Genomic DNA, 11731 nt, shown 5'->3' on the forward strand with positions numbered 1-11731 from the left:
ATTCTAAAAGATGGCATAGTATAGTATCTGGTAGTGACACAGGGAATGAAGGATAGGTGATATGACTAGTGGTATACGGTAAAGTGAGAAAATGGGGAGTGGGTGGGTAACAATGGCTACTGACAGTAACATATGTAGTGGAGAAGAGAAGTAGGTAAGTAAAACCTACTAGTGACAACCAAAAAATAAATAAATAAAATAAATAGTAGTGAAGAGTGGATGACAAGGATACCTTAGGTGGGAAAGTGAAAAAACTATCCATTCCTAGTTGACAGCGCAGTGTGTGTGGATGGATCCGAACAGGACAGGAGGCCACCGAGGACAGGGCTATATGGGCACGACCAGGATACGCCCCCAATGTCACGCAACGTGTAAGTGGGGGAAGAGTGCGTCAACACCCGGGCATCGCGAAGCACCTGGCGCTTGGCGCCAAAATACCCCCATGAAGAAGCACGCAGATGGACAAACACCTCCACGTGCACTAGCGTCCTGTGTGGGACGCGCACAGGTGGAGAGATGCGAGTGACGTCGACGCGCAGTGCACGTCACCCGCCCACCCCGACATGGACGGAAGGGGTGGGGGGGAATGAACCAGCAGTGCACGTCGCAGTTCCCGACATAGACAGATAACCGACTCACATTCACATAGGGTGGGGGGCTTCCAGATTCCAATAACCCCCCCCTCGCAGACCCCGATAATCACCGGACAAGGGTTGTCGGGAAGAGGCCCTTATCCTCATCAACATGGGGGAAAGGTGCTGCACCAAAGCATCCGATCGCTCGTCCCCTCCCTTTCCTGACTTTCCGGGCGGCATGCTCGGATAAGGGTCTGGTATCAATTTTGGAGGGGACCCCACGCCTTTTTTTTTTTTTTTTTTAATTTTGCCGTGGGGGTCCCCTCCGACTCCATACTAGACCCGAAGGGCCTGGTATGGAACTGGGGGGGACCCCACACCGTTTTTCTCGCAAATTCATTTATTTTTTTTCAACTCGGCTTTCAGTGGGAACCCCGCTGACAGCTGATGACTCATCGGTTTTTAGGGACGCGGCGGCTGGCTTCCCAGCCCCCCTCCTTAACAACCAGCTTTATACAGTGTGTTTTACAGTGCCTTTAAAGAGAAACGCAAAACATGAAAACTGCATGAACGCTGGTTAAAAAAAATGCAAAATGCTCTGAAAAACATGTATGAAAAAGGCATCAAAGACAACTGCATAGGTGTGAACCTAGACTTAAATCATAATTTTTAAAAAGCAACTGTTATCTTTGTCCCACAGCGGCTCCTCCTCTGAACCGCTGTTGACTTACCGGCAGTCTCATTCACATTAATGAGAGGCTGGTGATGTGGCAGTGACACAACACGGTGAGGGAGGTGGCGGCAGCAGGTGATTGAATGCCCGCTAACGGGCGCTGCCATGATGGATCTAAAATGACAGATGCTCTTTAAATTTAAGGACTTATTCTTGCTGGTAGTTAGAATCTTAAATCTTTGCAAACAAAATGAAAGTTTCCTTTTTAGAACAATAAGCTGTCAGGTTAGTAAAACAGCCATATCTGAAACGATTCAATCATACAGTTTTTGTAGTGTACATAGATTTGCAAAACAATGGGATAAAGGAATATTCCTGAACGTTGTTTTATCTCATGGTTACTGTGAAAGTGTGTGAATGCATCAATTTAGTGCATGTTATCTTGCAGAGCTTGGATTCATTAAATGAGTTTACCAATAATGTAAATATTGTTGAATATATATATAGCCTCATGCTACATAACTAAGCTCCATTTCATGCTGAATAAACGAAATTATGAATGTATCTTAAATAGAAAGCGATCTTTTTAAATAGATTTTTACTCCAAAAGCATTTTATTAAAATAGATTTTGATAAAAATCAGATTTAAATCAAAATTTTTCTTCTTTTTCCTTTTCTTTTTCTTTCCACTGGGGTTTTTATTTTTTGCTAAAAAAGCCAGACATTTTTGAAAGTTTTTCTTCATTTCAGTTGTAATATTTTGCTTTCTCCTTCACTGACGGGCACTGATGATGAGGTACTGACAGATGTTACTTCTGGGCACTGATTGGGACTGTGATGGGCACTGAGTAGCACTGGTATAGGCACCTACATCCGTTTCTGATGGGGCACTGACTGGCAGCTGATGGGCACCTTTTTGGCAGCTATGGTGGCACATCTGATGGGGCTGTGCTGATAATCAATGCGCTAATTATTAGCACAGACCCCCCACCCATTCTGCTATAGGCCAGGCGGGAAGTGGTTAAAGAGCAGGCGGCCACCTCATCCTTAAAGCGGAGTTCCACCCAAAAATGGAACTTCCGCTTTTCTGGTTCTTCCCCCCTCCTGTGTCACATTTTGCACCTTTCAGGGGGGAGCAGATACCTGTCTAATACAGGTATTTTGCTCCCAACAGCAGGGACCAGTGGGATAGCGCAGAGCGAGACACACATGTGCAGTAGGGAACCAGAAATTGAAGCCGCAAGGCTTCACTTCCTGATTTCCTTACCAAGGATGGCGGCGGCAGCACCCGACAGACGAGGGATAGATCGGCTTCGGGTGCCGACATCGCGGGCGACCCTGGACAGGTAAGTGTCCATATTTTAAAAGTCAGCATCTGAAGTAGCAGGCGTTGAAAAATAAACACGCTAACGTTAATTGAATGATCTTTTTAGGAGTTATGTGAACGTATATGTATCAAATTATGAGTAAATATGTAGGTGGGTCAGAAGAAGGATGAAAGCAACACATCCCAAAATAATATTGTGACAGACCCCTGTACTCGAGTATGTCTGTCATTTAAGCTTCCCTTGCCCACTACCAGCACAATCCAAGACCCCTTAGCCCACCCAGTCACTTGTCGAGGCATCAGTGTAGGGTGGTAAGAAGCAAAAGACTGTTTATTCAAATCGCCTGAAAAACGCCTTCCCTGCAAGCCCCTGTGTGAGAGCCCAAGTACTTTCACACTGGGGCACTACGCTGGCAGGATGTTAAAAAAAAAAAGTCCTGAAAGCAGCATCTTTAGGGCAGTGAAGGAGTGGTGTATATGCTGCCTGCGGCTCTTGGAAAGGACTGCAGGAGAAATCCCCCCTCCCCTCTAGCAGCTAATCCACATATACATCCCATAATACTTTGCTCCCAAGGCAGACAGAAACAATGGGATACAGGCACTTAACAAACACATAACAACCCCCACCTCACCTCAAACTATCTAGCAATAGTCTATGAAACACTCCTACAATGTTCTAGCAGTCTGAAAGGTGGAATTATTTATCTTCATATATTTCTTGAGGGATATTGTTCAGAAATATTACTTTCCCAAGTGAAAGAACCACTTCTTTTTTTCAACAGAAACCACACATATAGAACCCTCGATAACAGGTGTAAAATGAAATCGTGAGTCTGGTTAGTGCAGACCCTATTGGGGTTCTCGGTCACCCTATGCCCCTAATAGACACAGGGTAACTTGCATATAAGAGGGGCCAGGGGAGCTGGGAGCTGGTTTCCAGACCTCTCTAAGGTAAGCTGGGTTCCTCAAGCTCCCCTTCCCCCAACCCAAAGTGACTCCCGTCATAAATATCCACACGGGAGAAAAGGATTTGCTCAAGGAGCAGTGATTTTTCAGGTGCTAGTCATGAAGGAATTCTGTATAAAATTACAAAACTTTTATTGCTACATCTTAAAAGCATACATAATATGCATTAAAACCAATAAAGCTTATTTGCATCATTCATTTTTTTTCTTGGTTACAGTGTCCAAAAATTTAATTTGTTGTAAAATTTTTTCTTTGCAGAGTAGCCAACCTGCGAAGGCTTCCTCTGGAGTAAATCAGAAAGAAACCAGAATCAAAATAAAAAAAAAAAAAGAGACTTATTAATGGTGAAATACTTTTTTTTAATAACACAAACGAAGATTGTTTGATATACCAAGCTTTGGAAAGCTAAATATTCTATTGGCATCCTATTTTTTTTACTTTTTTTAATCATTTACCTTTTACACCATTATTGGATGCAAATACATAATCGCACTTGAGGGCCTCTTTCCACTGCCTGTATGCCGAAGGCTCTATTTTTAGTGTGTATGCAGCTGCAGATTCAGCTGCAGTGAGGGTGGGTGTTCTATGCATTTCAGATTGTCATCAAAACTCCCACTGCAGAGCTTTGCATTTTTAGATCTCCTGCAGAAACCTATTAACTTTTTTACTCTACTTTTAACAATTATCATGGAAAAGGTTCCACATCGTGTGTATACCGTATACAGGTGCATCTCAAAAATGAAAATTTGATCAAAAAGTTAGTTTACTTCATTAATTCAATTCAAAAAGTGAAACTTGTGGGAGGCATAGAAGTCTCGAATAAGAGCAGGGGCATGCAAATCTTTGGCTGAGACCCAGGAACGCTCTATGACGGGATATCCCTTCCAATGAACCACATACTGTAGGCCACTACCCTGCCTTCTTGAATCAAGAATCTTGGAGACTTCAAACTCATTTTGTCCATCAACAAGAACAGGAGGAGGTGGCTGTTGCATTCTGGAGGGCAATTTCAACCGACAGGAGACTGGCCCAACTCGAGCAATAATTCTGTAAGGACCGTTGAATCGAGGGCCCAATTTGGTAGAAGGTTGTTTCAGTCTCATGTATTTGGTTGATAGCCAAACTCTGTCCCCCACGGCATATGGAGAAAAGCAAATATTTGTCTGCTGACTTCCGTAGTAATAAGCAAATCTTTTTCCAGTGTAGCAGAATATTTTTCACCTGCTGATCTGCTGTTGGTACACCAGAAGAAGGCTAAATTAGTGGGAAAAGTCTGAGGGTGATAGCCTAGGGTTTTGTCGAATAGTGTGGTATGAAGAGCACTGTGCCAACGGGAGTTTATGGCGAATCCAGCCAAAGGCAAATACTCAGACCAGTTGGAGTGCAACACATTGACATAATGTTGAAGATAGGTTTCCAGGGTCTGGTTCATGCGTTCGGTTTGACCATCTGTTTGAGGGTTATGTGAGGTAGGGAGTGAGAGCGTTACTCCCAGTTTTTTGCAGGATGCTCTTCAGAATCGGGAAACAAACTGGGATCTGTGGTCTGAGACAACATTGGTAGGTATGCCATGATGTTTCACAATATGGGAAAGGAAGAGGGTAGACAGTGCTTCTGCTGTAGGTATTCCAGGCAGCGGTACAAAATGAGACTTTTTGGAAAAGCGATCCACTATGACCCATATAGCAGTCATGCCCTTGGACTTGAGTAAGTCTGTAATTAAGTCCATAGTCAAATGGGTCCAAGGCTGGCGAGGTGCAGGAAGTGGTTGTAACAGTCCAGTAGGCAATGTGCGGGGTACTTTATTAGCAGCACAAGTTGGACAGGCAGCCACATAGTTGGTAACATCTTTTTTCATATGAGGCCACCCGACATGACGCTGCAAGGTCTTAAGAGTGATGGTGACACCAGGATGACCTGATAACACACCCATCATGTGCCCAGAGGAGTACAGGTTTTCTGAGGCTAGGGCCTACGGACAGACGACCTGGTGGTATCTTCAAGCCTTGAGGAATGCGATTTTGGGTTTCTTGCAACTGTTGGGAAAGAGCCATAGAGATCTGTGCGACAATTTTGTGAGGCGGGATTATATACTGCTCGGTAAGTCGATCTTCAGAAGTAGCGAACTGTCTGGAAAGGGTATCAGCTTTCTTGTTTTTATGCCCAGGAACATACGAAAAAACAAAATTCAAACAGGAGAAAAACAGACTGCCTGACCGCCTCAGGTTTATCTAGCAACATGCACCGAACAGATTAGCCCCAAATGTACTAACTCTCCCAAAGAAAAATGGTACGTTTTTGGATGTAACAGGGTTCTATTACTGTAAAAAATGTAAAGCGTGCAAATTGACAAGGAATAATGCTAGGAAAAGTATTAAAATTGAAATCTTTTAGCACAGGGAGTGAATTTAAAATTGATAAGTTCATTACATGTAAATCGACCCATGTAACCTACCTCATTATTTGCCCATGCGGGTTACAATACGTGGGACGCACTAAACGAAATGTATGTACCCGCATTAATGAACATCTAAATAATATTAAAAATGGGTTCCCGAAACATAGCCTCTCCAACCATTTCAGGACACATCACAATAAGGACCCTAGTGTGGCCAAATTTTTTGGGATTGACAAAATCAATACAGTTTGGAGGGGAGGAAATGTGACCCAGAAAATATCAAAAAATGAAATTGGATTTATAAATTAAATACACTCACCCCTGCGGGTATTATAGATTTGAATTGTTTATCAAATTATTAGGAGCCCGTGTTTATGGAATACTGCATTGTAAAAGGTAAATCCATTCTACTTGAATCCATTCTCTTTTCGCCACTAGATAGCTCCAATAGTAAAAGTTTTTTTCCCCTTCCTACAATAGTCTCTTACCATTTGAATTTTGACCAAAGATAGAGTACAAGATACAATTTTATAAATTCAAATTTAACAATTTTTACTAAATTGTATTTTGGTTCTACTGTCTTCTGATGACGTCAGAGTGTGCTGACGAAATGCGTAGGGAAGCTTGAGCATGATACGTCACTTCTGCCGTTTGGAATGCTAACTTTGTTTCCAGCACATGGATGCTTGAAGCTGCTATGGAGACTTGTTTTTATTTCAATTTTGATCTACTTTTTGAATAAATTACGATATAGTTCACCATGGAAGCCCTTTTTCTTTTTCTCCACTCATCCTTGGACATCTGTTCCGATCGATGCTGTGGTCATGAAAATTTCCACACTGGGATTTCCTTCAAGCGTTCATGATTGCCTATAATGGGTTTCATGAGATCCTGATTGATCATCCATTTTCCATTGGTATTATTCACAGGCGTTTATGACTACCTGTAATGGGTATCATGGGATTCTGGTGAGTAGGGTGTGTGGAAGGTGATGGTGGTGGAAGGATATACTCATTGTTATTCACCAAGAACAGGAAGATTCACAGCAATTTTTTGATTATTCACCTTTATTAGACACTGAATAGATATTTTGTGGACTTTGCACATAATTTCATAAATTATGCATATGATTGTGGTTGCTGATATTGTTCGATACATTTTTTTGCATTTGCACTTTAAAGTTTTTTTCTCATAGCTTTCTTCAGTTTTTTTAGCGAGAGCGCAGTTCAAATTGAAATCATTTTTCATTGATTTTTTTTTTTCTTCACAGGAGAAAAACAGCCCATCGAGCCTGACGTAAATTCAGACGTTTAGCAGTCTAAAGATACAGTAGGTTTTTATGGTCAGTCAGGATAGAAAAAGGCTTGGGAGCCCCTTCCAGAAGATGTCGCCATTCAGACAATGCCAATTTGATGGCCAGTAGTTCTTGATTCCCAACATCATAATTCATCTCCACTGGAGAAAACTTTCTAGAAATAAATGCCACTGGATGGGTTCTACTGGACTTAGGCTGTCTCTGGGACAGCACGGCACCTGCTCCTAACTTGGAGGCATCAACCTCAACAATGTACCGGAGATCGGGATTTGGATGCTGAAGAACTGGAGCCTTGCTGAACATGTCTTTTAATTGCTGGAAAGCTGATTGCGATTCTGAGGGCCACACCTTGCTATTTGTACCTTTTTCTTAGTCATAGCAGTAAGGGAGGCAGCAATGAAGTCAAAACCTTTGAAGCGTCTGTAGTAATTTGCGAACTCTAGAAAGCTTTGGCGCTCTCTTAAAGTGGTCAGTTGGGGCAAGACAGCAGAAAGGTTTTTGAGGGTCCATTTGGAAATCAACAGCACTTATAATGTATCCAAGGAAAGGCTTTGTTGGAAACTGCATTTCTTTGCGTAAAGGTGGTTTTCTCTGTCATTGTAATACCTGCTTTACATGTGAGATGTGCTCTAGCTGAGTCTTGGAATAGATTAAAATGTCATCCAAGTAAATGATCACAAAACTGTTGCTGAAATTGTGAAAAATGTCATTCATGAAATGTTTGTAGACAGCAGGGGCATTGCACAGTCCAAATGGCATAACCAGATACTCAAAATGTCCATTGTGGTTGTTGAATGCTGTCTTCCACTCGTCCCCCTCTCTAATCCGAATCAGATTATAAGCCCCTCAGAGGTCCGGACAACGGCTCCCTTAAGTATGTCAAACAGTTCTAGAATGAGAGGCAAAGGGTAGGAGTCTTTTACGGTGATTTGATTCAACCCTTGATAGTCTATGCATGGTTGAAGACCTCCATCTTTTTTTATCAATGAAGAAAAGACCTGCCCCTACTGGAGAAGAGGGTGGGATAAAACCTCTTTCCAAGTTGTCTTTTTTACGTTTTCCTCCATGGATTTTTGTTTAAGCAATGACAGGGGATAGGTCCTTCCTTTGGGAAGAGGTGCTTCAGGAATAAAATTAATTGCGCTGTTAAAAGAACCATGTAGAGGTAAAACCTCTGCCTTTTGCTTGCAAAATACATCTGCAAACTCATGGTATTCATGAGGCAAAGTGGTGGGATGGCCACGGAAGTCGGCAGACAACCAGAAAGTCTTTTGGGTTGAGACAAACAGTTTAGAGAACAGGATGGTCCCCAAGAGGTTAGTTCTCCATTTTCCCAATCAAAAGAAGGGTTGTGTCGTTGTAACCATTGGTAACCAAGGATAACGGAGAAGTGGAGAATCAATAGGAGACAAGACGATTTCCTCTTTGTGGAGTGCGCCTACCTGAAGGGTGATTGTCATAGTCTCAAACTTTACAAGGCCATCTCCCAAAGGTTGTCCATTCAAGGTGGTGATGCTCAGGAGTCTAGACTTAGGAACAAATTGCATGTTAATTTCCTTAGCAAAAGGTTGGTCCAGAAATATGCCAGCGGCTCCAGAATCCACAAAAGCCTCACAGGAGACAGGTTTAGGGACTTAATGGATAATTGCAGGAGCGGTAATCTTGGTCTTGGAGGATATACCTGTAAGGTCTAACCCAGCTACTCCAACACTGGTTAGACCCTGCCTTTTACTGGAAGGGAAGGGAAGGGCAGACAGACAACAAATGTCCTTTAAGTCCACAGTACAGGCATAGGCCCAATGCACGCCTCCTTTGTTTCTCTGACTCTGTTAGTTGGAGACGGCTGACTTCCATGGATTCCACAGGTGCCTGGGGTTCATCTGAAATTTCAGGTTCTGGCTGAGGTGGTGCTTGGAAGTTAGGGGTCAAACGGTAAACTGTCTTAGGAAGCTTGCGAGTTCTAAGTCTCTTTTGGCACCTTTCATGATACCAGACATCCAGACAAACACACAGCTCTATGAATTTTTCAAGGTCTTCTGGGAAATCCTTATAGACTAATTCGTCCTTGATGCGATCTGTAAGACCTTTTCGCAAGGCTGCACGTAATGCCCTTGAGTCCCAATTAGTCTCAGCAGCCAGGGTACGGAACTCAATAGCATACTGTGCCACAGACCTGGTACCTTGTTGTATGTCCAAAAGTGAGCTGCAGAAGTTCTATCTGCCTTGCCAAATAGTCTGGAGAGAAGCCAGAAATTTGTCAGCGTCTTGCAGCACAGGATTATTGCATTCCAGGTAAAGAGAGACCCAGGCGAGGGCCTTCCCCTTTTAACAAGGAAATTACAAAAGTCACTTTGGCAGACGAAGTGCTAAATGCCCCAGGGTTGTTGCAGAAATGCAAACAGCAAACATTTAAAAAAACCTCTGCAGTCAGTATCACCACAAATTTTTCAGGCAAGGGAAGTTTGGGTGGTACAGAAGAGGAGGGTTGGATGGGAGTAGGAGCCAGGTCTGGACCAATGCAAAGGGACCAGGCAAGCAAGATTTAAGCATAGCACAAAGTTCATCTAACTTAGCGTCCAGAAAAGAAAGATGCTGTTCATGAGCTCCGTTCAATTGTCCCTGATGCGAAATCGCCCTAATCTCAGCCATTGTGACCCGTTTGTAATGTAAGGTACCTGTCGTAGGTAGTGTCCGAAGTGGAGCTTGTATGCTGAGGATTCAGACGAAAACTTAGTCAGGCAGGTCAAGTCGGCAACAGACCAGGCAAAGCGGTAAAAAATTGAAATCTAAAGAATGGTCAGGCAGGCAGAGGTCATACACAGGCAGGCTGGAGAATGGTCAAGAATTCAGGCAGAGGCTCAATACATGGTAGTCCAAATCGCAGAGTTATCAATACACCCAGGGAGCTAGTCCAAACAATTGGGCACTGAGTAGCAGGAAGTGCTGGTATTTATGGGCTGCTTGATTATACATTGTCCGCAGCTGGCAGCAGGCGGGGCTAGTGAGTCCAAGGCAATGCATCAAGCTGGGAGAACATTGCAATAGCTCCTCCGTGGCACAATAGGTAAGACTGCAGCTGTGGAACCAGGACCATCCTGATTCGAAGACCCCCAGGTACATGACATTAGGTCAGGTGAGTTTGCTGGCCAATCAAGCACAGCGATGCCATGATAATTAAACCAGAAATCGGTTCTTTTGTCAGTGTGGGCAGGTGCCAAGTCCTGCTGGAAAATAAAATCTGCATCTCCATACTGTAAAGCTGGTCAGCAGAGGGAAGCATGAAGTGCTCTAAAATTTCCTGGTAGAGGGCTGCGCTGACTTTGGACTTGATAAAACAGTGGACCAACATCAGCAGATGACATGGCTCCCCAAATAATCACGGACTGTGGAAACTTCACACTCTACCTCATACAACTTGGATTCTGTGCCTCTCCACTCTTCCTACAGACTCTGGGACCTTGATTTTCAAATGAAATGCAAAATTTAGTTTCATCCGAAAAGAGGACTTTGGACCACTGAGCAACAGTCCAGTCCTTTTTCTCCTTAGCCCCCAGGTAAGATGCTTCTGACATCTCTGGTTCAGGAGTGGCTTGACACAAGGAATGTGACAGTTGTAGCCCATGTCCTGGATACGTCTGTGTGTGGCAGCTCATAAAGCACTGATGCCAGCCGTAGTCCACTCCTTGTGGATCTCCCCCAAATTCTTGAATGGCCTTGCTTCACAATCCTCTCAAGGCTGCGGCTATCCCTGTTGCTTCTGCACCTTTTTTCTACCACACTTTTATCTTCCACTCAACTTGCCATTACTATGCTTGGATACAGCACTCTGTGAGCAGCCAGCTTCTTTAGCAATGACCTTTTGTGACTTACACTTCTTGTGGAGGGTGTCAATTACTGTCTTCTGGACATTTGTCAATTCAGCAGTCTTCCCCATGATTGTGTAACCTACTAAACCAGACTGATAGACCATTTAAAGGCTCAGGAAACCTTTTATAGGTGTTTTGAGTTAATTAGCCGATAAGGGTATGACACAATATTGTCGATAGACTACAATATTAAACTTTTTCACAATATTCCAATTTTCTAAGATACTGAATTTTGGGTTTTCACTAGCTGTAAGGCAATAATCGTCAAATTAAAAAAAGAAATGCTTGAAATATATCACTCTGTGTAATGAATCTATATAATGCGTTTCACTTTTTGAATTGGATTACTAAAATACAGTGCCTTGAAAAAGTATTCATACCCCCTTGAAATTTTCCACATTTTGTCATGTTACAACCAAAAATCTAAATGTATGTTATTGGGAATTTGTGATTGACCAACACAAAGTATCATGTAATTGTGAAGTGGAAAGAAAAAGATAAATGGTTTTCAAAATGTTTTACAAAAAAATACCTGAAAAGTGTGGCGTGCATGTGTATACACACAGGTGAACTCTATTTACTAATTAGGTGACTTCTGAATTGGTTCCACT

At 42.9% G+C, this 11731-nt stretch overlaps 1 long non-coding RNA gene across 1 annotated transcript in view; it reads left to right on the top strand.

The window, feature by feature from the left end:
* Window positions 1-11327, top strand: part of LOC141144752 (uncharacterized) — a 79217-nt gene extending 67890 nt beyond the window's left edge. The window contains exon 3 of the long non-coding RNA XR_012244454.1: window positions 7210-11327. This is a non-coding gene — a long non-coding RNA (uncharacterized lncRNA). The remainder of the gene's footprint in view (window positions 1-7209) is intronic.
* The last annotated feature ends 404 nt before the right edge of the window (window positions 11328-11731 follow it).

This window comes from Aquarana catesbeiana, linkage group LG05 (assembly GCF_042186555.1).
Source record: "Aquarana catesbeiana isolate 2022-GZ linkage group LG05, ASM4218655v1, whole genome shotgun sequence".
In the NCBI taxonomy this organism is placed as follows: domain Eukaryota; kingdom Metazoa; phylum Chordata; class Amphibia; order Anura; family Ranidae; genus Aquarana; species Aquarana catesbeiana.